The 26,860-nt window shown below is 40.3% G+C and overlaps 1 pseudogene; it reads left to right on the top strand.

The window, feature by feature from the left end:
• The first annotated feature begins 20,714 nt into the window (after positions 1-20,714).
• The window catches only part of LOC132229725 (glyceraldehyde-3-phosphate dehydrogenase-like), an 87,551-nt pseudogene continuing 81,405 nt past the window's right edge, over positions 20,715-26,860 (top strand).

The following is a 26,860-nucleotide window of genomic DNA, read 5'->3' on the forward strand; positions in this document are numbered from 1 at the left end:
TAGGCAGATGAAGGGAGCGTCAGTGATGGGTGGTGTGGCTTTGAGGCAGGCACCATTCCTCCCACTTTTCCAAGAACCTGACTGGTGCGTCCCCTCATAGGGATCCTCTAGCCCCTCTCCGGGCTCTTGGTTGCTTCATCCTCCTGACTCCTGGTGGCGGAACCCTGACAAGGTCTGGGCAAAATTTGGGACAGACTGGGTTGTGTGGCTCTAGGGAGGGGCCCACTTCCCCTACCAGCCCCCAGGACTGACCAGCACCTCTTGGTCATGGCAGATCTGCTAGCCCCGTCCTGCCAACTCCCAGCAGCCCAGCCCTCCTGAGATCAGGCTATGGCAGACTCTGGGACAGACTGAGTTGTGTGGCTTTAGCACAGGGTTCATTTTTCTCTTGCATGCAAGACCAGTGCAGAAGCCTCCCTTCACATGGCCAAATATTGGTATGTTTGGGTCTGATAAACTCTGCTACGTCATCCTGATGACCCAACCCAACCACAAAGATGAACACACGCCCAGTGAGTGGCAGCTAGACTTGGTATACTCTGGAACGTTTGCTGAGTAGCCTCAGACGCAGCACTGGCACAGAGTTTTAACATGTGTCAATCTAGTCAACACAACTTGTCCCTACCTGGTGACTCACTAGGAGCCTACCTCATGCAACTCGAATATCACCAGAGGCTCTTTCTGTGACTGAGCCCAACAGGTAGCCAGAAGTCAGAGGCAGATCTTGGGCTACCTTGGGACTTGAGCTGACCTATCCCAAGATTCAGTGCTGGTAAAAGCCAGCCTTGGTCCACAGCTTGATCCTTCCCATTCACTCCCAGGCCCAATAGAGGCAGCCACAAGCTGTGAGTCACTTAGTAACTCCAAACAGGTTACCCAGGGCCAGTCACAGGCAATGTCTGACATTGAACCAGAGTCCCGCCCCCGCCCCCCCGAAGAGATCCTAGAATCAATATACCCACTGGCCAGCTTCAGGCAACAGCAGAACAGGGTCCAATTAGCTTCACAAGTGCCATATCTTGGCAGGCACCAGACCCTGCTAAGGCGTATTCCATTTCTTGTGGTAAGCACCTGCATATCAGCTTATGCACTGTGGTCAGGGTTGATCCTTATAATCAGCTATCCTGAAGGTTGACCCCACACACAAATAAGTCAATAGCAATCAAGACTCTATTACAACAGGAGGGCCCACATAAACCACACAAGAGAAATTACTGAAGTATCCAGCTAAGGTGATCAAGGAGACTATGCCACTGGGTACCACAGGAAACCTACTAAATAAGGCTACCCTACTGATGGTCATACCAAATACATAGAAACAAACCAAAGAGGTAGAAAAAAAATGGGGAGACAAAGAAAATGCCCCAAGTGAAAGAATAGGAGAAATCTATAAATAAATAAATAAATAAATAAATAAATAAATCTATACTAATAATAGAGGAATATGCAAATTGTCCAGGACGCCATCCTGTAATAACCGATCAGGATGGGGTCGGGGCCATGGTAGAGAGCTCTCAGCACACTTGCGCCGGGGGTCCAAAGGGCGTGGAGAGGAAGGGAGAGTAGATAGGCAGTTAGGGGGATCAGGCCAGAAGAGGAGAGCAGATAGGCAGTTAGGAGGATCAGGCCTGGAGGGGGATCAGGCTGGCAGGGGAAAGCAGGTAGGCAGTTAGGGGGATCAGGCCAGGAGTGGAGAGCAGTTAGAGCCATCAGGCTGGCAGGGGAGCAGTTAGGGGCATCAGGCAGGCAGGCAGGTGAGTGGTTAGGAGCCAATGGTTCTGGATTGTGAAAGGGATCCCGGATTGGAGAGGGTGCAGGCTGGGCTGAGGGACCCACCCCCACCATGCATGAATTTCATGCACCAGGCCTCTAGTAAGTAAATAAATAAATAAATAAAAGCTAAATGAAATGGAGGAAAGCAATTTATCACATATAAAGTTAATAAAATGGTTTTAATAATGCTCAGGAACTTTGAGAGGACTACAACAGCATGACTAAGGACCATCTATAATAATAAAAGCATAATATGCTAATTAGACCAGACAGCCGAACATCCTTCTGAACAAAGCCACGGTGGCCGTGAGGGCCGAGGGCAGGCAGCTGAAGCAGCTAGCAGTGGCAGCAGCAGCAGGGTAATGGGGGCAATGCCTTCCCTGGATTGGGCCGGTTGCCTGCCGCAGAGGGAGGCCAGACTGCAGCTTAGGCCCGCTCCCCACAGGGAGCGGGCCTAAGCCGTCAGTAGGACATCCCCTGAGGGCTCCTGGACTGTAAGAGGGGGCAGGCCAGGCTGAGGAACCCCCTCCAGTGCACGAATTTTTGTGCACCAGGCCTCTAGTCTATATATATAAAAGCCCAGCAACTGAATGGTGAAATAACCAGAATAACTGATCAGTCACTATGACGTGCACTGACCACCAGTGGGAAGATGCTCAATGCAGGAGCTGCCCCCTGGTGGTCAGTGCACTCCACAGTGGGTGCACTGCTCAGCTGACCAGGATGGGCAGCTGCTCCTGCAGCGGGAGCAGCTGCTAGCAGGCCCAGGGTGAGGCCAAGTCTCCGCATCTATCAAATACCTGAGACAATCCAGACTCTGGCCTGACCCCACCAGATGATGCAGGCCCCCTAAGGTGTGTTCTAGAAAGAGCACAGGGAGCTGGCATAGGCGGATGGCAAGAAGGGACATGACTGTGGACCCCCCGGGGAGGCTATCCTGATGGCTGAGGATCCTGGAGCATGGCTGCCCTGAACATCCCCGATGGTGTCACCAACCTGGCATCACACATCAATGACATTCACCAAGTGGCTTTAGGGTGCAAAGCTCTCTGCCAGGTTCCTCCACAACACAGAACATGCCTGTACCCAAGACATTACCCCAAAATATCAGCTCAGACTAATTTCCTCATTTAGCAGCCACTTAGAGGGCGGGTCCACAGCCGCTCAGCTGACCAGGATGAGCAGTGCTCCCACAGTGGACTGATCCCCACAGGCCATGTCCCCCACCACTGGGCCTCTAGTAGAAACTATAAAAAAAGAACCAGTTAGGAATGAAAAAACAATGTCTGAAATGAAGAATACACTGGAAGGAACAAACAGTAGTTTGGATCAAGCAGAAGATTAAATCAGCAGTTTGGAAGACAAAGTAGAAAAAAAAAACAATCAAACATGCACACACACACAGAAAGAAAGAAAAATGAGGATAGGTTAAGGGGCCTTTTGGATAACATGAAGTTTAACAACATCCTCATCATAAGGATACCTGAAGAGGAAGAGAGAGAACAAGGGATCAAGAACCTATTTGAAAAAAATAATGACCTAAAACTTCTCTAACCTGGAAAAAGAAAAAGACACACAAATTCAGAAAGCTTAGAGAGTCTCAAACAAGGTAAACTCAAAGAGGCCTATATCATGACACATCATAGCTAAAATAGCAAAAATTAAAGATAAAGAATCTTAAATGCTTCAAGAGACAGAATATCAGCTGATTTCTCAACAAAAAATATTTCTAGCCAAAAAAGCAAGGACCTACATACAACCAAAACAACTTTACCTAGCAAGGTAATCATTTAAAATTGAAAGAGAAATAAAGAGCTCCCCAGACCCTCAAAAAAAAATTTAAAAAGCTAAAGGAGTTCACTACCAACAAACCAGTATTACAAGAAATGTCGAAGGGTTTTCTTTATGAAAAAGAAGAAGAAAAAAATGAGGAAAATAGTTAAAAGAATAAAATGGCAATAAATATGTACCTATCAATAATCACTTTAAATGTAAATGGCTTAAATTCTCCAACTAAAAGACACAGAGTAGCTGAATAGATAAGAAATCATGACCCATATATATGCTTTCTACAAAAGACTCGTCTTAGATACACACAGACTAAAACTAAAGGAATGGGTAAAGATCTACACTAATAAAAGAGAAACATGCAAATTGGTGTCACTCTGCTACACCCACCAGCCAATCAGGATGAGTATGCATATTAAGCCAACAAAGATGGTGGTTAATTTGCATATGCAGGCACAGAGTGAAGACTGAAGACTGAAGACAACTGAAGACTAAAGAGGCTTGGCTTCTCTGCTGCAGCTGGAGTGGAGAAGCCAAGCCTCACTGCTGTGGCCCGAGTGGAGAAGCCAAGACTTGAGGTGCTGGCAGCCAAGGGAAGGAAGGCCTATTGCATGAATCTTCATGCAACAGGCCTCTATTATTTCAATAAAATAGAAATGAAAATTTAAAAAAAAACTGGGGTAGCAATACTTACATCTGACAAAATAGACTTTAAAACAAAGGCTATATTAAAAGACAAAGAAGGATATTACATAGTGATAAAGGTATCAATACAACAGGAGAATATAACCTTTGTAAACATTTATACACCCAACATAGGAGCATCTAAATATGGAAAGCAAATCCTAATGTACATAAAGGGAGAGACTGACAGCAATACAGTCATAGTAGGGGACCTTAACACCCCCCTGACATTAATGGGTAGACTTCCAGAAGAAAATAAACAAGGAAACAGCAGCCTTAAATGACACACGAGAGTAGATGGATTTGATTGTATCTTCAGCGCATTTCACCCCAAAGTAGAATATACATTCTTTTCAAGTGCACATGAAACATTTTCTAGGATAGACCACATATTAAGACACAAAACACATCTCAATAAATTTAAGATTTAAACCATATCAAGCATCTTTTATGACCACAGTGGTATAAAATAAGAAATCAATTACAGAAAAATAACTGAAAAACATAATACATGGAGACTAACTGACATATTACTAAGCAATGAATACGTCAACAATGAGATCAATGAATAAATCAAAAGTTACCTTGAGACAAATGAACACACAATAACCTAAAACCTACAGGAAACAGTGAAAGCAGTCCTAAGAGAGAAATTTATAGCATTACTGGCCTACCTCAACAATATAAATCTCAAATAAACAATATAACCTTACACTTAAAGGAACTGGAACAAGAACAAAGCCAAAAGTGAATAAAAGAAAGAAAATAATAAAGATCAAAGTAGAAATAAACAAAGTCGATTCTTAAAAAAAAAAATGCAATAAAACTAAGAACTGGTTCATTGGAAAATAAACAAAATTGATAAAACCTTTAACCAGACTCACTGAGAAAAAAGAAAGAGGACCCAAATAAATAAAATCAGTAATGAAAAAGAAGTAAAAACTGACACCACACAAATGCAAAGAATTATAAGGAAATATTATAAAATAGTATATGCCTACAAATTGGATAATCTGGGCAAAATGATAAATTTCTAGAAACATACAATCTTCCAAAATTGAATCAAGAAAAAATAGAAAATCTGAACAGAATGATTACAACCAATGAAATCAAAGCAGTAATTTAAAAAACTTCCAACAAACAAAAATCCTGGACTGCATGTCTTCATGCGTGAATTTTACCAAACATTCAAAGAAGGACTAACATCTATCCTTCTGAAAATATTTCAGAAATTTAAAAGGACAGACAAATTCCAAGCTCTTTTTATGAGGCCAACATTATCCTAATTCCAAAACTAGATAAAGACACTATAAAGAAAGAAAATTATAAGCCAATAACCTTGATGAACATAAATGCTAAAATCCTCAACAAAATACTAGCAAATGGGATACATTAAAAAGATCATACACCATGATTAAGTGGAATTTATTCCAGGGATGCAAGTTTCAGCAATATCTGCAAATCACTAAATGTGATATACCACATATAAAAAATGAAGGATAAAAATAAGCTGATCATATATATAGATGCATAACAAGCATTTGATAAAACCCAGCACCCATTTATGATTTAAAAAAAAAAACACCTCTCAGCAGAGTGGGAATACAGGAATAATACCTCAATGTAATAAAGGCCATATAACACAACGCTATAGCCAACATCATACTCAATGGGCAAAAACTAAAAGCATTTCCCTTAAGATCAGGAACAAAACAAAGAAGTCCACTTTCACCACTCTGATTCAACACAGTACTGGAAGTCTTAGCCACAACATAAAAAAAAAAGAAAAGGCATCCAAATTAGAAAGAAAGAAGTCAAACTGTCATTATTTGCAGATGATATGATACTATAGATAGAAAATCCCAAAGATCCCATTTAAAAAACTATTAGAACTGATACATGAATTCAGTAAAATAGCAGGATACAAAATAAAAATCCAGAAATCAGTTGCATTTTTATACACCAATAATGAACTATCAGAAAGGGAAACCAAGAAAACAAATTACAATTGCATAAAAAATATGTAGGAATAAATTTAATCAAGGTTGTAAAAGACCTGTACTCAGAAAATTATAAGACACTGAAGAAAGAAATTGAAGAATATACAAATAAGAGTAAGCATATACAGCATTCATGGATACGAAGAATTAACATCATTAAATTGCTCATACTACTCAAAGCAATCTATAGATTCAATATAATACCATCTTGATAGGTATTGTAGATGCTATGAAGATGCTAATGGTGTATTTCACAGAACTGGAACAAATATTTCAAAAATTTATATGGAAGCACAAAAGATTTTGAATAGCCACAGCAATCTTGATAAAGAAGAACAAAATTGGAGGAATCATGCTACCTGTTATCAAACTATACTACAAAACCATGCTAATCAAAACAGCATAAGTACATAGAGGGGATAAATGGTGATGGAAAAAATAAAATAAAATAAATAGACGTATACACCAATGGAACAGAATAGAGGGCCCCAGAATAAACCCATGCCTTTATGGTCAATTAATATTTGACAAAGGAGACAAAACATACAATGGAGTAAAGATAGTCTATTCAATAAATGGTGTTGGGAAAACTGAACAGATATGTTCAAAAAAAAGAAAGAAACTACACCACTTCCTTACACCATTCACAAGAATAAACTCAAAATGAATTAAAGATTTAACTATTATACTGGGAACCATAAAAATCCTGGAACAAAACTTAGGCAGTAAAATCTTGGGCTTTTCTCATAGCAATATTTTTTTTCTGATATATCACCTCAAGCAAGGGAAACAAAAGAAAAAAATATATAAATGGGACTACATCAAACTAAAAAGCTTTTGCACAACAAAAGAAACCATCAACAAAATGAAAAGACAACCCACTGAATGGGAGAACATATTCGCCAATGATACATATGATAAAGGGATAATTTTCAAAATATATTAAGAACTTATATTACTCAACACCAAGAAGACAAGCAACCCAATTAAAAAATGGGGAAAGGACCTAAATAGACACTTCTACAAAGAGGAGATACAGATGACCAATATTCAGATGAAAAATGCTCAAAATCACTAATCATCAGAGAAATGTAAATTAAAACCACAATAAGTTATCACCTTATATTTGTCAGAATGGCTGTCATCAATAAATCAACAAACAAGAAGTGCTGGAGGGGATGTAGATAAAAGGGAACCCTCATGCATTGTTTGTGAGAATGTAGGCTGGTGCAGCCACTGTGGGAAGCAATATGGAGTTACCCCCTCACCCAAAAATTAAATATGGAACTGTTTCCTGACCCTGTGATTCCACTTTTGGGAAACCTGAAACACTAGTTTGAAAGAATATATGCACCCCTATGTTCACTGCAGCATTATATACAACTAGAAGCCCAGCATGTGAAATCTCGCGGCCCTGCCCACTCACACACACCTTGCTTTGCACACAGCCTCCTGGTGACCGGTCTTTGGTCATTATAGCATCACAACCACTGGGTTTTTATTATATAAATAACCAAAACTTGGAAACAGCCCTAGTGCCCATCAGTAGATGAGTGGATAAAAAACTGTGGTACATTTATACAATGGAATACTATTCAGCTGAAAAAAAAAGAAATACAATGGGGCCTTGACTTACGAATGTCCCGACTAACGAGTTTTTCGAGATACAAGCCATCTCTCGGCCGATTTTTTGCTTTGAGTTGTGAGCTAAAATTCGGGTTACGAGCCAGCTTCAGATACCCCACCACTAGTTGGTGCAGTAAACGTCACAGTGAATGCCACATCAGCCCAGTATCACGTGTCTCACTCATGCACTTTATGATTTGACATACGAGTAATTTGAGTTACGAGCTCCGTCATGGAATGAATTAAACTCGTAAATCAAGGCCCCACTGTATTACATTTTGCGACTGCATGGATGGACCTGGAGAGTGTAATGCTAGGTGAAAAAAGCCAATCAGAGAAAGACAAGTACCATATGATTTCACTTATATGTGGAATCTAATGAACAAAATAAACAAACAAAATAGAAACAAGCTCATAGATACAGAGAAGAAACTGGCAGCTGTCGGGGAAGGGCGGGTCGTGGGACTGGTTGAAAAAGGTGAAGGAACTGAGGGGGGTGGGACTCATTGACACAGACAACAGTATGACGATTACCAGAGGAAAGGGGGTGGGGGCAGGTAAAAGAGGGTAAAGGGGAGCTACATGGTGATGGAAGACTTGATTTTGGGTGGTGAACACACAACGCAATATTCAAATGATGCATTCTAGAATTGTATACCTGAAACCCATATAATTGTATTAACCAATGTTACCCAATAAATTCAATAAAAAAGAAATTTCAGTTTTTCTTACTGACATTAAAGAGGAAGAAAGCCAAATAAATATTAATAGTATATAATACCCATAAGTGTCTGTTATAAATAAACTATTAGAAGAGGATCAAATATTTTTACTCAGATAAATGACAAGTATTTGTGGGAAAAGGAACATTCTTCAAAATGTCTAATGCTAGCAATCAGTTAACATAGAATTTTAAAATTAGAAGTCCTCAGAAAACAAACATCTGACCTTTAAGATTACAGATAATCTTTTAGCAAAAATTAAATTATAATATGCAAGCAATATTAAGGCTATCCAAATGTGAACTTTGGATTACATATCAGTTATCAGACATATTTTACTGTGTGATACATCTCACACTTATGATTTTTAGTACAAATGTAAAAAAGAACAACACTCATTTCTTCAAAACTATACTTAAGCCATTACATGCAAAATACTAAATGTAAAGCTTTAGAAGGTACAAAGTTTAATGAAAGCATACCTTTACTTCTAAGAATTTTAGAGGAAATAAAATACTTATCAAAATGATCTTGTACAGTGATTTCAGACTGCACTAAATTGATATTCCATTTTATTCATTCATTCCATAGTTATTTTTGAGTCCTTACTGTATTATAGAAACTATTACAGCATATACTTTCAATCAATTGAGCTTGACTTTCATGATGTCTTTACTTGAGAGATTTAGAAGTCTCTGGGAAACATATTACATAAGAAGTGGAAGAACACTAAAAAAAAAAATCTCTGAATTAATGGCCAGTTCTTAAGAAAAGGGAGTTTTTTTTAAAAAAAAAAGAAAAAGAGAAGGAAACAGAGGAAGGAAGAATGGAGGGAAGGAAGGCAGGGAAAGAGGAATGAAAAGGAAAAGAAGGGGAGAAAGAAAGAGAAGGGAAGGAAGGGAAGAAAAAATGAAAGGGGAAAAGAAAAAGGAAAGATCAGTATGACCAGATGATTCTGTAAATGCATAGCAGAAGGCTTATTCTTCCTTCTCACCTGCAACAGAATAAACCTCAGAAAGGCGGGACAATATTTCTCTCCCCACTTCTCCACAGACCACTCAGAAGTTTCGGTTTTATGAAAAATCAATGTTATCAGTCGTGATGCCTAATTGGAAATGGAGACACTGCTCCAGTCTTCAGTGCCCAGTGGAAAGGACAGCAGGGCCTGGCAGGGTCAAGGTGCCTTCAGTGTGTGGTTTACACAAGGATGCAACAGTCATCAACAGCAGAGACTAGTAGGTACTATGGTACCCAGAAGAAACTAAAGTGGTACCTAGGAGAGCAACAGGGCCCAGAAGATATACCAGTAACACATTGCCCACTAAGTAACATGTGATCATCCAACCAACCTTCCAATGAAAACATATGATACATTCATCAGGGACTCCAAAAAAATATTATATTGGAGATAAGAAATTTCTGAAACAGGAAGAGACCCTACATGAGCCAAGTGAAATCTTTATTTTTTTAAAATATATTTTATTGATTTTTTACAGAGTGGAAGGGAGAGGGATAGAGAGTTAGAAACATCGATGAGAGAGAAACATCGATCAGCTGCCTTCTGCACACCCCCAACTGGGGATGTGCCTGCAACCAAGGTACATGCCCTTGACCAGAATCGAACCTGGGACCTTTCAGTCCACAGGCTGAAGCTCTAACCACTGAGCAAAACCAGTTAGGGCTGCAATCTTTATTATTATCATTAATATAAGCCCACACACAGTAAGACCTGAAGAAGTAGATGATCCTGAATAACCAGGAAAGCAGAAGGGAGAAAAGTTTATCCCAATCTTCACCCATGTTCTTAAGAAACATGTTTGTTGGTTGAGCTTGCTATTAACAAAGAAGGAAAAGTAGCAGCGTTCGCCAACCTCTTCCTTGGTACCAGGGCAAGAAGAGAGGTGGTTTGGCGATAACCATGATGCCACGGCTTCTCTTGGGTCATGGTAAGCACAGTGCTTATCCCAGGAAAGCTGAAGAGCTGGATAAAGTCTCATAGTAGAAACTGAAACCGCAGGCTGCACACCGGACAGTGTGGGTCTTCCCGGTGACCTTGGAAGTCCTTTTATAATGTTTTCTCTTGTTCCTGTCTTCACTGATGGGAACTTGTGCTTCTCTAATCCATTTTCCCTAAATCAGTACTGGCCCCAAGTGCAACTATATTTTTTAGTATAACAAATAGCGTGACATCAAGATCTATCACATTTTTTCAGTCATCAAGCAGCATTTCTTAATGAGAAACAATTTATTTTTGATTCTGTAAAGCATCTATAATAATAAAAGCATAATATGCTAATTAGACTGAACAGCAGAATGACCTTCCAGACGTCCTTCCGGATGACCTTCCAGACGAAGCTGGGGCTTTGAGGGCCAAGCCCCTTGCAAGAATTTCATGCATCAGGCCTCTAATGAGGAATACATAAATGTGTAGACATTTGATCTTCTCGCTTCACTACCAGTGGTAGTAATAATAACAACATTTTAAGACTCTCTTAAGCAGCTATGATGCTACAAGATGAGCTCCAAGAAGGCAGAGGTTTTTGTCTGCTTTGTTCACAGCTGTATCACTAGAACCCAAAATTGTGTCTGGCACAACTTAGATTTTCAATTTTTAATGAATCAGCACATGTGATGAAGCTCAAGTTAAAATGTAGTAAGTGCCACTGATTTTTAAAGTGAGACTTTGGAGTTAACTTATTTCAAATATCAGGGGAGCTTATCAGTATCAGAGAATTCCAAGCTTGGGAGACAGTCATATCTAAAATTAAACATAAAAAGTAAAGAGGACATGGGTCATTAAGAGATGTAATGAACAGCCCTTACCGGTTTGGCTCAGTGGATAGAGCGTCAGTCTGCGGACTAAAGGGTCCCAGATTCGATTCTGGTCAAGGGCATGTACTGTGGTTGTAGGCACATCCCCAGTAGGGAGTGTGCAGGAGGCAGCTGATCAATGTTTCTCTCTCATCAATGTTTTTAACTCTCTATCCTTCTCCTTCTCCCTTCTTCTCTGTAAAAAATCTGTAAAATTTTTTTTAAAAAAGGAGATGTAAAGAACAGATATCCCAGGTAGAAGCCAACAAAGTAATCTAAGTCCCTGGAGTTAAAGAATACAGGGTGTAGCCTGGCTAATGTGGCTCAGGGTTTGAGAATCGACCCAGGAACCAGGTTGATTCCTGGTCAGGGCACATACCCAGGTTGTGAGCTTGAAAGTGGCAAATGAACAAGCAAGGCAAACAAACAAAAACTCATAGAAATAGACAACAGTATGGTGGTTACCAGAGGGAAAGGAGGTGGGGAGGTAGAAAAGTTTAAAGGGGGTCAAATATATGGTGATGGAAGGGAGATTTTACTTTGAGTGGTGAGCACTCAATGCAGTATACAGAATTGTACACGTGAAATCTGTAGTTTAATTAGCCAATGAAACCCAATAAATTTAATAAAGAAGAAAAATCTAGCTGAAAAATAATTGTACTGAAGAATATCATAAAATAATAAAGCACATTATTTTGGAGGGGAAAAAAGAAATTGATTGACCTGAAAGGGATTTCATTTTAAGCCACTAAATGATTGAAATGGGTAAGTTCATTTCTTTCACACATCTTGCCCACCCCTGAGAGAAATGAACTCACATATACCACTGGATTGTCAAATCAGACTCACATTAATCAGAGATCATACCTCAGTAGCATGCTTCCCTAAATAAGTTTAGGTAGACATGGAATCAGGAGGTTCGGGTAAAGCAAACAGAAGCTTGTATCAAAGCCAACTCCGCAGGCCTTTCCTCCCCATCTAGAACATGCCCCGCGGGCCCCAAGTAGACCAGGTTCAGGGAGGTCCCCACACAGAAGTATTTCATTTATAAAACATGTCCATTCCACAATCCAGAGGGTGGAAAAGCCTGCCTGACATTCCCCAGGAAGCCATGCCTTAGCCACTCCACTTACAATAGCTAATGGAGGTTAGATCAGGTCAGCTGATTCTTTTCTCTTCCCCCAAAGATCTCCCTCTTCAGCCACGCAGTATGGATTGCAGGTCAGCTGTTTAACTCCCTCCTGGGCAGTAAGTGGAATTGTTAGAGAGGAGTAAAAAGAGTTTTATTCCTGCGGTTGTGCAGATTTAATTCCTATTTTATGTAACTTACTAGTCCAATTTCGATTGCAATCTGTCTTCCAGTTTAAATGCTCTTTTGTTATTTATTTCATGAGACAGAAGGTTCCTCTACATTAGTCTTCATTCCATATAAATTTTAACTGTTTCCTATCACTTTGATTTCAGTTCATATTTTGGAAATCCTTACATGTAGAATGAAGTTTTAAACTGATTTCAATATAGAAAGAGGATATTTAAGCACATAAACCTTCGGTAACTACTTTTTCAAATTAAAGCCACTGTTAAGTGTGTCCTATTACTAATAGAAAGGTCACCCTAAAATGTGATATGAAAATATTTTCAATGCAAGATAGGAAGTGGGCAGCTCCTACTGTCTAATGCAGTGATGGCGAACCTATGACACGCGAACTCATTTTTTTTGGTTGATTTTTCTTTGTTAAATGGCATTTAAATATATAAAATAAATATCAAAAATATAAATTTTTGTTTTACTATGGTTGCAAATACCAAAAAATTTCTATATGTGACATGGCACCAGAGGTAAGTTAGGGTTTTTCAAAATGCTGACACACAGAGCTCAAAAGGTTCGCCATCACTGGGCTAATACATGGAATGTGTTCAATTTTAAACTGAAGATGATTCTAAAGGTCTTATACGTTAGAGTTCCGAAAATTACGGAAGGAATGAACACTCATAAGCAAGCAAGTAGGTGTATGATCCAAGAAGTAGATGCTAAAATTTTAGTGGCTAAAATCTCAGTTAAAAATTATTAAAAGCAGCCAAAACCGGTTTGGCTCAGTGGATAGAGCGTCAGCCTGAGGACTGAAAGGTCCCGGGTTCGATTCCAGTCAAGGGCATGTACCTGGGTTGCCAGCACATCCCCAGTAGGAGATGTGTAGGAGGCAGCTGGTCGATGTTTCTCTCTCATCGATGTTTCTGACTCTCTATCTCTCTCCCTTCCTCTCTGTAAAAAATCAATAAAATATATTTTAAAAAAATTATTAAAAGCAGTACATGTTTCCTGCAGTAACTGAAATAGATGTTACTTCTTGCCTTGAAAGAGTTTGCTGTTTCTTTCGTGGTGCCGCTTACATAATTCTATATTATAATCTACATTATAATAGGATAAATAAAACCTCAGTACCTACAGGATTGTTTCCTACATTTCAAAAGAAACTCTTGGTTCTGCAGTGTTCTTTTCTTTACAAATTTGTGGGTTTTTAATTTTTTTATTGGTTCAAGTGATTAATGATTAACAAATACAATGACTTCTTACGTTTGAACCCCATTTGGAAATACATTTGAATTCACTGTATTTTATCTGAATATTTGGACTCTGAGATAAAATAAAATTACTTAGTTTTTTTCTTCAAAATAATTTGGATAGTGACATAAGCCAAAAAGATTTGAAAGGAGCTGATAATTATTGAAAGTGGTTTAACGGTGCTTGAAGTTTATTATATTATTCCTCTACTTGAAAATGTTATGTTTACATTTTTTATAACAAAAGATTTCTTTTAATTTTTAAATGGGCTATGGAATTCCTCTCGGGCCACTCTTGGTATTTTAGTATCTTCATTCTAGTCACTGTGAGAAATACTTTCACCATTTATTGCCAAGGATTTTCTTTTTTAGCCATAACTTAACATTATAAAAAATATTTGGTGAGCTGTTAATCTTGTTATTTGATTTTATGCCCCATCCCTCTGAGTCTCTCAATGCTGTTTAAAAAATAATAATGCCGAAACCGGTTTGGCTCGGTGGATAGGGCGTCGGCCTGTGGACTGAGGGGTCCCAGGTTCGATTCCGGTCAAGGGCATGTACCTGGGTTGTGGGCACATCCCCCGTGGGAGATGTGCAGGAGGCGGCTGATCGATGTTTCTCTCCCATCGATGTTTCTAACTCTCTATCTCTCTCCCTTCCTCTCTGTAAAAAATCAATAAAATATATTTTTTAAAAATAATAATTCCCATAACACTTCAGGAGAGGTTTCAGATATTCTAATTTTCTTGTTACTATTTTAGAAGAAAAGAGACTTAAAACTTATTCAGGGTCACAAAGCAATTTGCTGTAAATGCCAACCTAGGAAACCAAACCTTCATGGTTCTAGAAATAAGGTCTAAGCATTGGAGGTTGCCTCAAACTGTTGCTTTGGTTGGGACTACATTAGATTCTATGGAGCCGTACTTTTCCATACCACCATTCTTTCATCTGAGAGTCACTGGTAGTTATGTACTAATTCTAATGAATCACCTCCAAATTTAAATTTAAAATGTGTCTGGCAATACCTGCAGGCTTTATGGGTCCATGAATATTTCTAGCCATCAGTTATAGCTTTATGATTCATATCAGTCATCATGAGTAATGACTGTCAGTGTCATAGGCCCTGGCTGAATAATCAATGCAATGCACTCTAGTGAGGCAGTAGTTAATGAGATTGATGGTGTCATATCTATGAAAATAGTAAAATTCTCACAATTGCTTGTAGAGAAAATAGGGAGAGTATTTTCTGTTCTGAATAAATAATCAAATATTTTGAGTCTATACATTAAGCTTATACTAATACATACTTATATTTCAGAGTTGGTATATATATATATATATTTTTTAGGATTATTTAATTAAAATAGATTTCCCAGGGGAACTAAATGTTAATGCACTGCCCTGAAGAAAATGTTGGGATATAAAATGTGTTTTTTTATTTCCCCAGTTGCCCTTAATTAGTGAACTACAGTATAGAATAGTGTCATTTAAAGTTTTATTAAAGGTTCAAAAACAGCATGAAATTATTTCATACCTGGCCCTGAAAAGGGGAAGTGAAAGGGTAGTTGTTATTTCCAATTAAGTCATATGTTAGTTTTCATTGCTGTGTAACAAATTACCACAAACTTAGAGGTAATGCTGTTTAAAACAGCTCCCACTTCTTAACTTACAGTGCTGTAGGTCAGGAGTCCTGTATAGCATGGCGAGGTTCTCTGCTCAGAATATCACAAGGCTGAAATCAAGGTATCAGCTGAGCTGAGTTCTTGTGTGGGGGATCTGGAAAAAAGCCTAAGTCCACACTCAGTCTTGGAGTCGGCAGGATTCGCTTGCTGTGGTTGGCCTGAGGTCCTGTTTCCTTGCTTGCCCTCAGCGGGGACCATGCTTGGGTACCAGAGGCTGCCCACATTCCTTACCCTACAGCCTCCTTCATCCCCAAATCACACAGCAGTTCAAATCTTTCTCATGCTTTGTATCTTTCACTTCATCTTCTGTGACCACCCAGAGAAAAATCTCTGCTTTTAAAGTGCTCATTTGATTAAATCTGGCCCACCTGGATTCTCCTTAGGATCAACTGATTTGGGACCTTAATTGCATCTGCAAAATCCCTTCCCAGAAGTACCTAAATCAGTGGCTCTCAACCTTGGCTGCACATTAGAATCACCTGGGAATCTTTCTAAAATCCTGATTTCTGAGCCTCATCCTCCGGAAATTGTTTCTTTGTTACTAATGTTGTGGCCTTACCCCATAACAAAGAAACAGAATTTCCGGAGGATGAGGCCCAGAAATCAGGATTTTAAAAAGATTCCCAGGTGATTCTAATGTGCAGCCAAGGTTGAGAGCCACTGACCTAAATGAATGTTGGATTGATTAACTGGGAATAGGTGTGTGTGTACCCAGGGCCAGAACCTTAAGGAGGCACTTTAGAATTCTATCACAAATGGTATTATATAAAATAAAACTGTACTATATATTCCACATCCAAGTATTTATACCAAATTATCCAAATGACCATCTTTAAAAACCCTATTCCACTGGGACTGCTATAATACCACAGTCTGGGCAGCTTATAAGCAACAGATATTTATTCCTCACACTTCTGGAGGCTGAGAAGTTCAAGATCAACACAAATGTAGTGTCTAGTGAGAGCTCACTCCTGCAGTGTTCTCACATTGTAGAAGGGGTTCTCTAAGTTCTTTTTAATTTTTATTTTATTCTCTTTTTTAAAAATTCAGAAATAGAAAAAAGAAAAAGAAAATCTTCCCCCTCCTTTGCACTTATGCATGGAGCAACATATGTATGATATCACAACACATATACTTTTTTTTCCATGTAGATCGTGGGCAATTTTTTTAATATCAAAAAATTGGGCAAAGACCAGGGCCCACTCCCTATCACATGGGTGGACGATGGTAGAAAGAGTTCACATGACATTACTCATCATATTTCATGGGACCCTTAACCCAGTGATGGTGGACCTATGACACGCGTGTCAGAGGTGACACGCGAACTCATTTTTTTGGTTGATTTTTCTTTGTTAAATGGCATTTAAATATATAAAATAAATATCAAAAATGTAAGTCTTTGTTTTACTATGGTTGCAAATATCAAAAAATTTCTATATGTGACACGGCACCAGAGTTAAGTTAGGGTTTTTCAAAACGCTGACACGCCGAGCTCGAAAGGTTCTCCATCACTGCCCTAAGCTCTAGATGACCAAGAACTGCTCTGGATCCTGGGGTCTCCGACATTCACGTGCACACAGTTCCCTGGGCCTTGTTAGGACGCAGGGCTGGTCCACTGGATTGGGGTGGGAGGTGGGGTGTGATCGTCTGCGTTCCTACCAAGGCCCAGTGCTGGACCCTCGACCTTTCTCTGAAGGGCAGGGCTGGGAGCAGTGGCCCTCGCCCCTGGGAGCAGGTTAGGATCACCGGGAGGCTTTAAGAGTCATAGTTGGGCTCCACCCCCTCCCAAAAACGGTTCTGCTCTCACAGTCTGGGTTGGGGTCTGGGCATTGGCATATTTTAGGGGCTCCCCAGATGATCCTAATATTTAGCTAAGATGCTCCATGCTAGGGCAGCAGACTTGTCCAACAAACAAAATTTTCATATTCTCTTTTTGGCTAAAATCTGAAACGTGGGGATTCAATGAGGATGTGTGGAAAGCACCGAGAACAGTGTGTGTCTGGCACATAGAAGCTCAAGGAATGTTGGCCACTTAATACCAAGCATTGTATTATAAACAGTCAGTAACTGTACAACACAGAAAGTGGGCCTTAATGTAAATGAGGGACTTCAGGTAGCAACACTCACTAATGTTTCAATATTGATTCATCAACTGAAACAAATGTACCACATTATTGCACAATGCTAATAATAGGGGAAAGTGGGGTTGCACAGAGGGGTGGGCACATGAAAACTCTGTGTTTTGCTCAAATTTTCTGTAAACCTAAAGCTGCTTTTTAAAAAATAAAGTCTATTAATTACAAAAATTAACAACTAGCACCACACAGACACTGGCCCATCAGATTGAAGCAGAGTCCCTCAGGACCCTGAGAGACAGGCAACAGCTCTTTGCTGAATCATGCAGGGAGCAGGGGGAGAGAGGGCCCCCAGGGAGGGGATGGACGGCAGTCGGAGGGCTCAGGGCCTTGGAATTATTTCAGCGTTTGAACCACTGGCATCACCCCAGCACCTGAACATTAACTCTGACTAATGCTATCAGTGTTATTTCTTACTAGTGACTTGGTGCATGAAACTCATGCACATTAAAAGGGAATTAATTAGGAGAAACCAAGATGGCGGCATAGGTTAACACCAGAGATTGCTGCCTCGAACAACCAATTCAAATTACACCTAAAAGATGGAACGGACATCATCCAGAACCACAGGAAGGCTGGCTGAGTGGAAATTCTACAACTAGGAGGAAAGAGAATATCATACTCAGACTCAGAGGAGGCACAGTGCTGAAGTGAAATATTCAGATGTGGAGTGCGTGCGGAGCGGGCTGGCGGCGGAGGGCGCGATTGTTGTTTTCAATCGGGAGGGAGCTTCACACTCTGAGCTCCAGAGCCGGGCTAGTCTCTAGGGACCCAGACTCAAATGGGAGAAGCGGGACTGTCTAGCTTCGGTTGGAACTCGAAGGCAGTTTTCTCCCGCCGAGGTTTGCAGTGGTTGCTGGGACTTGGTGAGGCAGAGCACTTAGGGACGGAACTGAGAGCAGCCATAACTGCTCCCTCCACCCGCCCTGTAGATCCCCAGGGACCCGCCCTGCCCAAGCCCTGCACAGAGGCATTGCTGGATAGCTTCAGGCAAAGGCTAGATTAGCACCGCCCTAGAGATCCAGCACAGAAGTTCTCCCACTGCAGACACAGCTGATTCTCATAGCCAGTTGGCCTGGAGGTCAAATCCCTGCCAGTATTACCTACAACAACCAAGGCTTAACTACAACAAGACTTCACACAAAGACCACAAGGGGGTGCACCAAGAAAGCATAAAAAATGCGGAGACAAAGAAACATGACAGAAATGGAGGATACAGAGCTCAAAACCACACTTTTAAGGTCTTTCAATAAGTTTCTAGAAACTGCCGATAAACTTGAGATCTACAAGAAATCTAATGAGACCCTCGATGTTGTGATAAAGAACCAACTAGAAATTAAGCATACACTGACTGAAATAAAGAATATTATACAGACACCCAACAGCAGACCAGAGGAGCGCAAGAATCAAGTCAATGATTCGAAATGCAAGGAAGCAAAAAACACCCAACTGGAAAAGCAAAATGAAAAAAGAATCCGAAAATACGAAGATAGTGTAAGGAGCCTCTGGGACAGCTTCAAGCGTACCAACATCAGAATTATAGGGGTGCCAGAAGATGAGAGAGAGCAAGATATTAAAAACCTATTTGAAGAAATAATGACAGAAAACTTCCCCCACCTGGTGAAAGAAATAGACTTACAGGTCTAGGAAGTGCAGAGAACCCCAAACAAAAGGAATCCAAAGAGGACCACACCAGGACACATCATAATTAAAATGCCAAGAACAAAAGACAAAGAGAGAATCTTAAGAGCAGCAAGAGAAAGAAAGTCAGTTACCTACAAGGGAATACCCATACGACTGTCAGCTGATTTCTCAACAGAAACTTTGCAGGCCAGAAGGGAATGGCAAGAATATTCAAAGTGATGAATACCAAGAACCTACAACCAAGATTACTTTATCCAGCAAAGCTATAATTCAGAACTGAAGGTCAGATAAAGAGCTTCACAGATAAGGAAAAGCTAAAGGAGTTCATCACCACCAAACCAGTATTATATGAAATGCTGAAAGGTATCCTTTAAGAAGAGGAAGAAGAAGAAAAAGGTAAAGATACAAATTATGAACACAAACATGCATCTATCAACAAGTGAATCTAAGAATCAAGTGAATAAATAATCTGGTGATCATAATAGAATCAGGGACATAGAAAGGGAATGGACTGACTATTCTTGGGGGGGAAAGGGGTGTGGGAGATGCGGGAAGAGACTGGACAAAAATCGTGCATCTATGGATGAGGGGCATAGCCTCAGGTCCCCTGCCCCAGCCAGCACCATGCAGCCTCAGGTCCCTGCTGATTGCTCATTAAGGCTCATTACAGGAACTCAGCCTCAGCTGTGGGCGCCACCATCTTGTTACGGCTTGATGGCCAATTTGCATATTCCTTCTTTATTAGATAGGATTAGTTAAAGGCAAAAATGAAAGAAGCAAAGAAATGACAATCCTATAAGATATATATTTTCCCCATTTCACACTTGAGGAAATAGGAGCAGAGAAGTTGTGATTTGCACAGGGTCACACAACTGTTCAATGGGGAAGCCAGGATCTGAACCTGAGCTTATCTGCCTCAAAACCTAACCTCTTCCCACAGGAGACAGGCTCTTTCTGGCCGAGAGCAGTGGCAATCAGCTAACCTGTCACTGGTTTGCTTCTTTGTGAAACTGGGTCATTAAGCTGGCATTTGCAAAGTGCCTTAAGTATAGCTTCACTCACCAGAGGCTCCTGCCCAACTCAGCCACTCACCTCCCTGGGCAAATCTTTTTCCTGCCTTTGCTTCCTTTTAGATCTGGAGCAAGCCAGCATTGTAAGGGCCCTTATGCTCACGGGTCTGTCATCCTGCCCTCCCATTTCATAGACAGGAAAAGTAAGCCTCAGGATAGGGAAACAACTTGGCTAAGCTAACACAACCAGACCTTCGCGGAGCCGGGGCCAGGAACCATGCCTCTGACTCCCAGCATGCACTGCTCCCTGGGGCTGTGGGGCTGGAGTGCTGCTGCCCTTGGCAGGGTGCGGGTCAGGGCATTGCAATCCTTACTCCCAAGCCTAAGTGCACAGGTGCAGTTAAGCCATAAGAAGCCACCTCCCACTGCAGTCAGTGGGCTACAGGGCCACTCAGTAAGGCGCGTTCTGTGATGCCACGGGGAGTTGGCCACGTGTGACTTCACAGAAGTGTGACAGTGTTGCATATACCTTCCTGGGTTTCAAATTTGCAGCTAACATCCCTCTGGATCCTCCATGCAGCCCAGTGTGTGCCTCACAAAAGCCAATGGGTAGGTGAGAGTCCATTTATTGTAATGAGGGGTTGGGTTTTATGAGCACAATAACCACCTTTATCCATCAGCATGAAAAAGTGGTTTTAAAGTTAAAATGATAACCTGGGCCCTGGCCAGTTTGGCTCAGTGGATAGAGCATTAGCCTGTGGACTGAAGGGTCCAGGGTTTGATTCCAGTCAAGGGCATATGCCCAGGTTGCAGGCTCAGAGTCTCCATTTGGGGCGTGCAGGAGGCAGCCAATCAATGATTCTCTCTCATTATTGATGTTTCTATCTCTCTCTCCCTCTCCCTTTCTCTCTGAAATCAATAAAAATATATTTAAAAAATAAAACAAGGCTCTCTGCTCCTCCTGTTCATCAGACAGCCTCCCCTCCTGCGCAGTGCCAGCAGCCACAACCCTGAGACAAGGTGGTGAAGGTTGGAGTTGGCCACATTGGGTGCCTGGTCACCAGGGCTGCTTTTACCTCTGGCAAAGTGGACATTGTTGCCATCAATGACCCCTTCATTGACCTCAACTACATGGTCTACATGTTCCAATATGACTCTACTCATGGCAAGTTCAAATGCACAGTCAAGGCTGAGAATGGGAAGCTTGTTGTCAATGGAAAGTCCATCTCCATCTTCCAGGAGCGAGATCCCACCAACATCAAATGGGGTGATGGTGGTGCTGAGTATGTTGAGGAGTCCACTGGTGTCTTCACTACCACAGAGAAGGCTGGGGTTCACTTGAAGGGTGGAGCCAAGGGGTTATGATCTCTGCCCCTTCTGCAGATGCCGCCATGTTTGTGATGGGTGTGAACCATGACAAGTATGACAAGTCCCTCAAGATTGTCAGCAATGCCTCCTGCACCACCAACTGCTTGCCCTCTCTGGCCAAGGTCACCCCTGTGCCCACCTCAGCCTCACTGCCCACAGTTCCTTTCAAGGTGCATGAATTTGTGCACTGGGCCCCTAGTAATTATAATAACTCCTTTGAATCTTTGTCTTCTAAATTCAACATCTGGGCTAACTCACAGTCTTTAATTGTTTCTGATTTCCTGATTATCAGTTATACTTTCTCACAACTTTTGATTGATATTGAACACTTTGGATAATATATTGTAGACACTCCAAATTCTGATACTTCCCTCCTGAGGGTTGTCATTGCTGCTATTTTGTTTGCTTGTTTAATTACTTGCCTGGACTAAACCTGTGGAATATGTCGTCTCACTTGTGTGTCACTGCTGATGTCTATACTCAGATTTTTTTAAATTCTTGTTTTAATTTTAAGATTGGCTTCCTAAAAGTGGCTGTAACTTATTCTACCATCAGAATGTAGAGAGCTCTGTATCTGCACAGTTTACGGTCAGCCAGTTATTGGTTTTAATCCCAGCAAGGCTTCTACCCTTTCCCAAGGGTGTGTGTGCAGGTTGGGAAGTACATTAAAAGCTCAGCAGTTTTCAGGTATGCTCCAGTTTTACTTCCCATCAGTCCCTCTTGTGTCTTACTTGTGCATGAACACAGCTTCCCAGACCATGTATGTATGGTATGGGGAAAGGCTGCATTCTGTTCAGTCTTCCATGAGCATTTATGCATACTTCCCGTTAGTCAAAGCTGACATAGAGAGTTTATCAAGCCCTCCTATGGCTACCCTGGGTGTCCTTGTTAAACTTCTGTCTAGGTCACTGCCTGTTGCTTACTGCAGTCAGAATGACAGCCTCGGGCTAGCTGAGCTGTCGGCCTTCCCTGGTGGCTTGTCATCAAGATCACTACTTTTACTGACAATGCTGCTGAACACAGGTTTTTCACCCAGACTTCATACCAATGGAGACTCCTCCCAAGTAAAGCTTCTGTTTTTCCTAGCCTTCTCTACCTTAGTAGAATAATTCCGCCATCCAAACTGGAAATAGCCCTGGGCAGGAATTCTACTGCTCCGCCTTGATCTTACCTGAAGCTCAGTTATTTCTCATGAATTAGCACTTCTCACTTTGTTGCATGCTTTTGGTAGATTTCAGAGTTCCCAGATGGTTGTTTTTTTCACAATATGTTTATTATAATTGCTTTTTAGGAAATAATTTGCTGACCTTCTCGTGCTGTCATACTAAAAGTTCTAACTCAGGCATGACTTTTCAATCTAAGGTCAAGAGCTATCCTATCTCCATGATACTTTTAAGCAAAGCACTGCCACATTTATGAATTTGTCTTCCTTTAAATGAGATTCTGAGAGGAGGCAATTTCCACTTTCATTACCCAGTTGAATGAGAACAACTCAGTGGCAAAAACAAGTACCAATTAGTGAAATGAAAAGTTCAAGCTGTGAATTTATCCTCAAGGCAAACTGCTATGATATGAAGGGCAGCAATGGGATGTAAAATATACAAGCAAAACAAAATAGACCTGGAGGTTGGACCTTCCTATGTTGTTTATTATAAATTACAGATTGATTAATTGATTGATTTAAAAGACATATATAGATAATACTAGAGGCCTGGTGCACAGATTCATACACTAGTGGGATCCCTTGGCCTGGCCTGTGGGGCTCAGGCCAAAACCAGCTCTCCAACATCCCCCAAGGGGTCCCAGATTGTGAGAGGGCACAGACCAGGCCAAAGGACCCCATCAGTGCACAATCAGGGCTGGGGAGGGGCTGTGGGAGGGTTCCAGGGCGTGTCCAATCCATCTCGCCCAGTCCTGATTAGCCAGACCCCAACAGCAAGCTAACCTACCGGTCAAAGCATCTTCCCCCTGATGGTCAGTGTGCGTCATAGCAACTGGTCAAATGGTTGATCGAATGACCTGACACTTCGCATATTAGGTTTTTATTATATAGGATATATTATATATGTATATTTATAATATATAATTATAGAATTTATTTAGACTACAGCTTGTACTGAATGCAGATCATTGAATTAATTTGAGTAAGTTAATCTAAACATATATGGCAATTTTATTTATTAAATAGTTACCAAATTTAACCCTATTACTTGAGAACATAACACGTTTCAGAATAGTTGTGTGTGTGTTTTTAACATATATGATATTCATGTACCATAATAAAAATGCTGCTGGTAAAAAGTGGAAAAAGTTTCAGGAACATTAAAGATATTTAGCAATTTAATTTTAAAAATCCAAAACAATTAAAAGTTGAGGGGAAAACACGATTTTTAAAATCTATTACTACCAAATATTGCCAAAGATGTACAAAATTATGGAAAGTCTACTCTGGTGGGAAAATAAACTACTAAAGCCACTTTGGAGAACAATTCAGTATTATCTAATAATTTTTTTGAAAATTCAATCATACAAGCCAGTAATTCCATTTCTTTCAGGGAGACATGTATACAGAAAGGTAAATTAAAATGAATGTACTAGATCTAAATGTAAAACTAAAACAGATAGATTTAAACTATAACAATAAATAGGAAAAACAAGTTGTAGAAAGATTTAATATGTTACCATTTATATAATTTTTAAAGTGTTTATGCATAAACATGAGAAGTTAAAATTTAGTGTAATAAAATGAAAGAATATATTTCAAATTCATAATAGAGGTTGTCTCTGAGGAATGCACACAGATAATGCAGTAACGGGAAGGAATAGAAAGGGACTTCATATGTCTCAGTAAAGATTTGTGAATTTAGAAAAGAAATGGAAATATTAACCCTTGCTAATTCTCATTGATAATACATGTGCAGCACCAGGGTGAACCTGAGTGGGGGCGGTGAAGGATTGAGAAAAGACAGACAAGCCCTAACCGGTTTGGCTCAGTGGATAGAGCGTTGGCCTGTGGACTGAAGGGTCCCAGGTTCAATTCCGGTCAAAGGCATGTACCTTGGTTGCGGGCACATCCCCAGTGGGAGGTGTGCAGGAGGCAGCTGATCGATGTTTCTCTCTCATCAATGTTTCTAACTCTCTGTCCCTCTCCCTTCCTCTCTGTAAAAAAATCAATAAAATATATTTTTTTTAAAAAGACAGACAAGAGAATAAAGCTGGGTCTCAGTGGGACACTGCCCTCTCTGATGGAGAGCTAGCGACAGTGCCACGGACTACAAGCCGTGTCTTTATTTTATAGCCAGATGCCACGAGGCAAAGTAAGGGCGTGGTCAAGATGTTTACAACATTCTCATGGGTTTCGATCCTACTCAACTACATGCACCTGAACTCTATCAAGCCCACATCACTCAGGCACGTGGGGCCACGTGTTTGGACCATATGTTCAAGCTTACAACTTATAGCTGTTGGCTATAATTGTGCTGGGAGGGCCCTGCCCTCAAGCTAGTACTTGGATGTGGCCATGAGAGGACTATGCCCTCTCATTAGTCCGAGGCTTGAACCTGTCCAAACACTGTAGCCGCGCTCCACAAATACATAGGTGTGGATTATATTTTCCTCGATATTCCTAGTTTTTAAAATATGTAACCTTTTAAAATATGGTAAGATAGTGTCAAAATAAGCGGGCTATAACACAGGACTGTTTAGTATACCTATCTCCAAAATACCAGCTAATAGTACCAACTAATACATTTCCAAAGCATTGCCTTAAGGAATATAGGTGATAATGGAGTATTCAGTAAGTTCATCTACATCAATTCTTCTATATCTCTTATATTAATATTTACATTTAGCGTGTAATTATTGGGGTACTCTATATGGTGCAAAAGCATTTTAAGAGAGAGCCAATTAAAGTAAAACTTGATATATAACTTCTTCTTTAATAAATATATGCCTTCAAAACCACCTAAGTGAGTTATAGCATTCTTTTACTCTAATACTTTTAAATTAAGTGATGCACTACAGCCAGCATCCTTTCTGGCTGGCAATTTGCTTCTAGTGCTACCCCTCGTGGCAGCACCCTTACCCTATCTAACCCTATTCCATAGCAGTACTATAATCCAGAAAAAAAATTCTTTGTGTTCAAAGAACTGGGCAATTTAAACATTTTGGACAGATTAAATAACAGCTGTTTGGCTCTAAAGCGTGATTTTTTTTAACCTGCTCTGAGTCAGGAGACCCGTGTAGACGCTCTGCATTTCTATTTTGGGGACCTTATCAAGGGGGAGGCTGAGGGAGGGGTGGACAGGTAAATTTACTTCCCTTACAGAGATTGAGCTACCTGGGCAAGCCACTTCACATAGCCGTCCCTCAATTTCCCTATCTTTAATACTACCTTATCTATCCAGAAGGATTAGTGTAAAATTAAAAGAGATAACACAGATAAAGTTCTTGGAACGGTATCTAGCATGTTCAAGTCCTTAGTAAGTATAAGCTATGATCATTATCATCATCATCATCACTATTTTATTATTATCAATGAGTTTTAACAACCCAAAAGCCTAGTTTTATAAAAATTATTTTAAACATTCACTTATTTACTGCATTTTTCAACAAATGTATCTAACTACTTTAAACTTTTTGTTTTTATGTAAATCAATGATGCACATCCAATGAACAAAATATTTAAGATGGCAATTATAATTTAACCACCTCAATTTGTTTGTGGAAAAATAAACAGGACATAAATATGTGAATGCATTGAGTATGAAATTACAGTATTTTACTGGTATGTTTCTAATAAAGTAGCTCAAGTTATAAGTAAATAAACAATAACATGTATAAGACTGATTCTCACTTAGTTTTGTGTTCCTTAACCACTCTTTTCACTTTCAGTACTAGAATTCTCATGTTACTTCCTATATAAGAATAAATTATCTTCCCCAATTTCCAAATAATCTTTCTTTTCTCAAATAACTAGATGAGAGGATAATATTCATCTAAGAACACTCAATCTGACCAAGTACAGGAGCCAGAATCTTTCAACACAATTAACAA

Source organism: Myotis daubentonii, chromosome 1 (genome assembly GCF_963259705.1).
Source record: "Myotis daubentonii chromosome 1, mMyoDau2.1, whole genome shotgun sequence".
NCBI classification, from domain to species: domain Eukaryota; kingdom Metazoa; phylum Chordata; class Mammalia; order Chiroptera; family Vespertilionidae; genus Myotis; species Myotis daubentonii.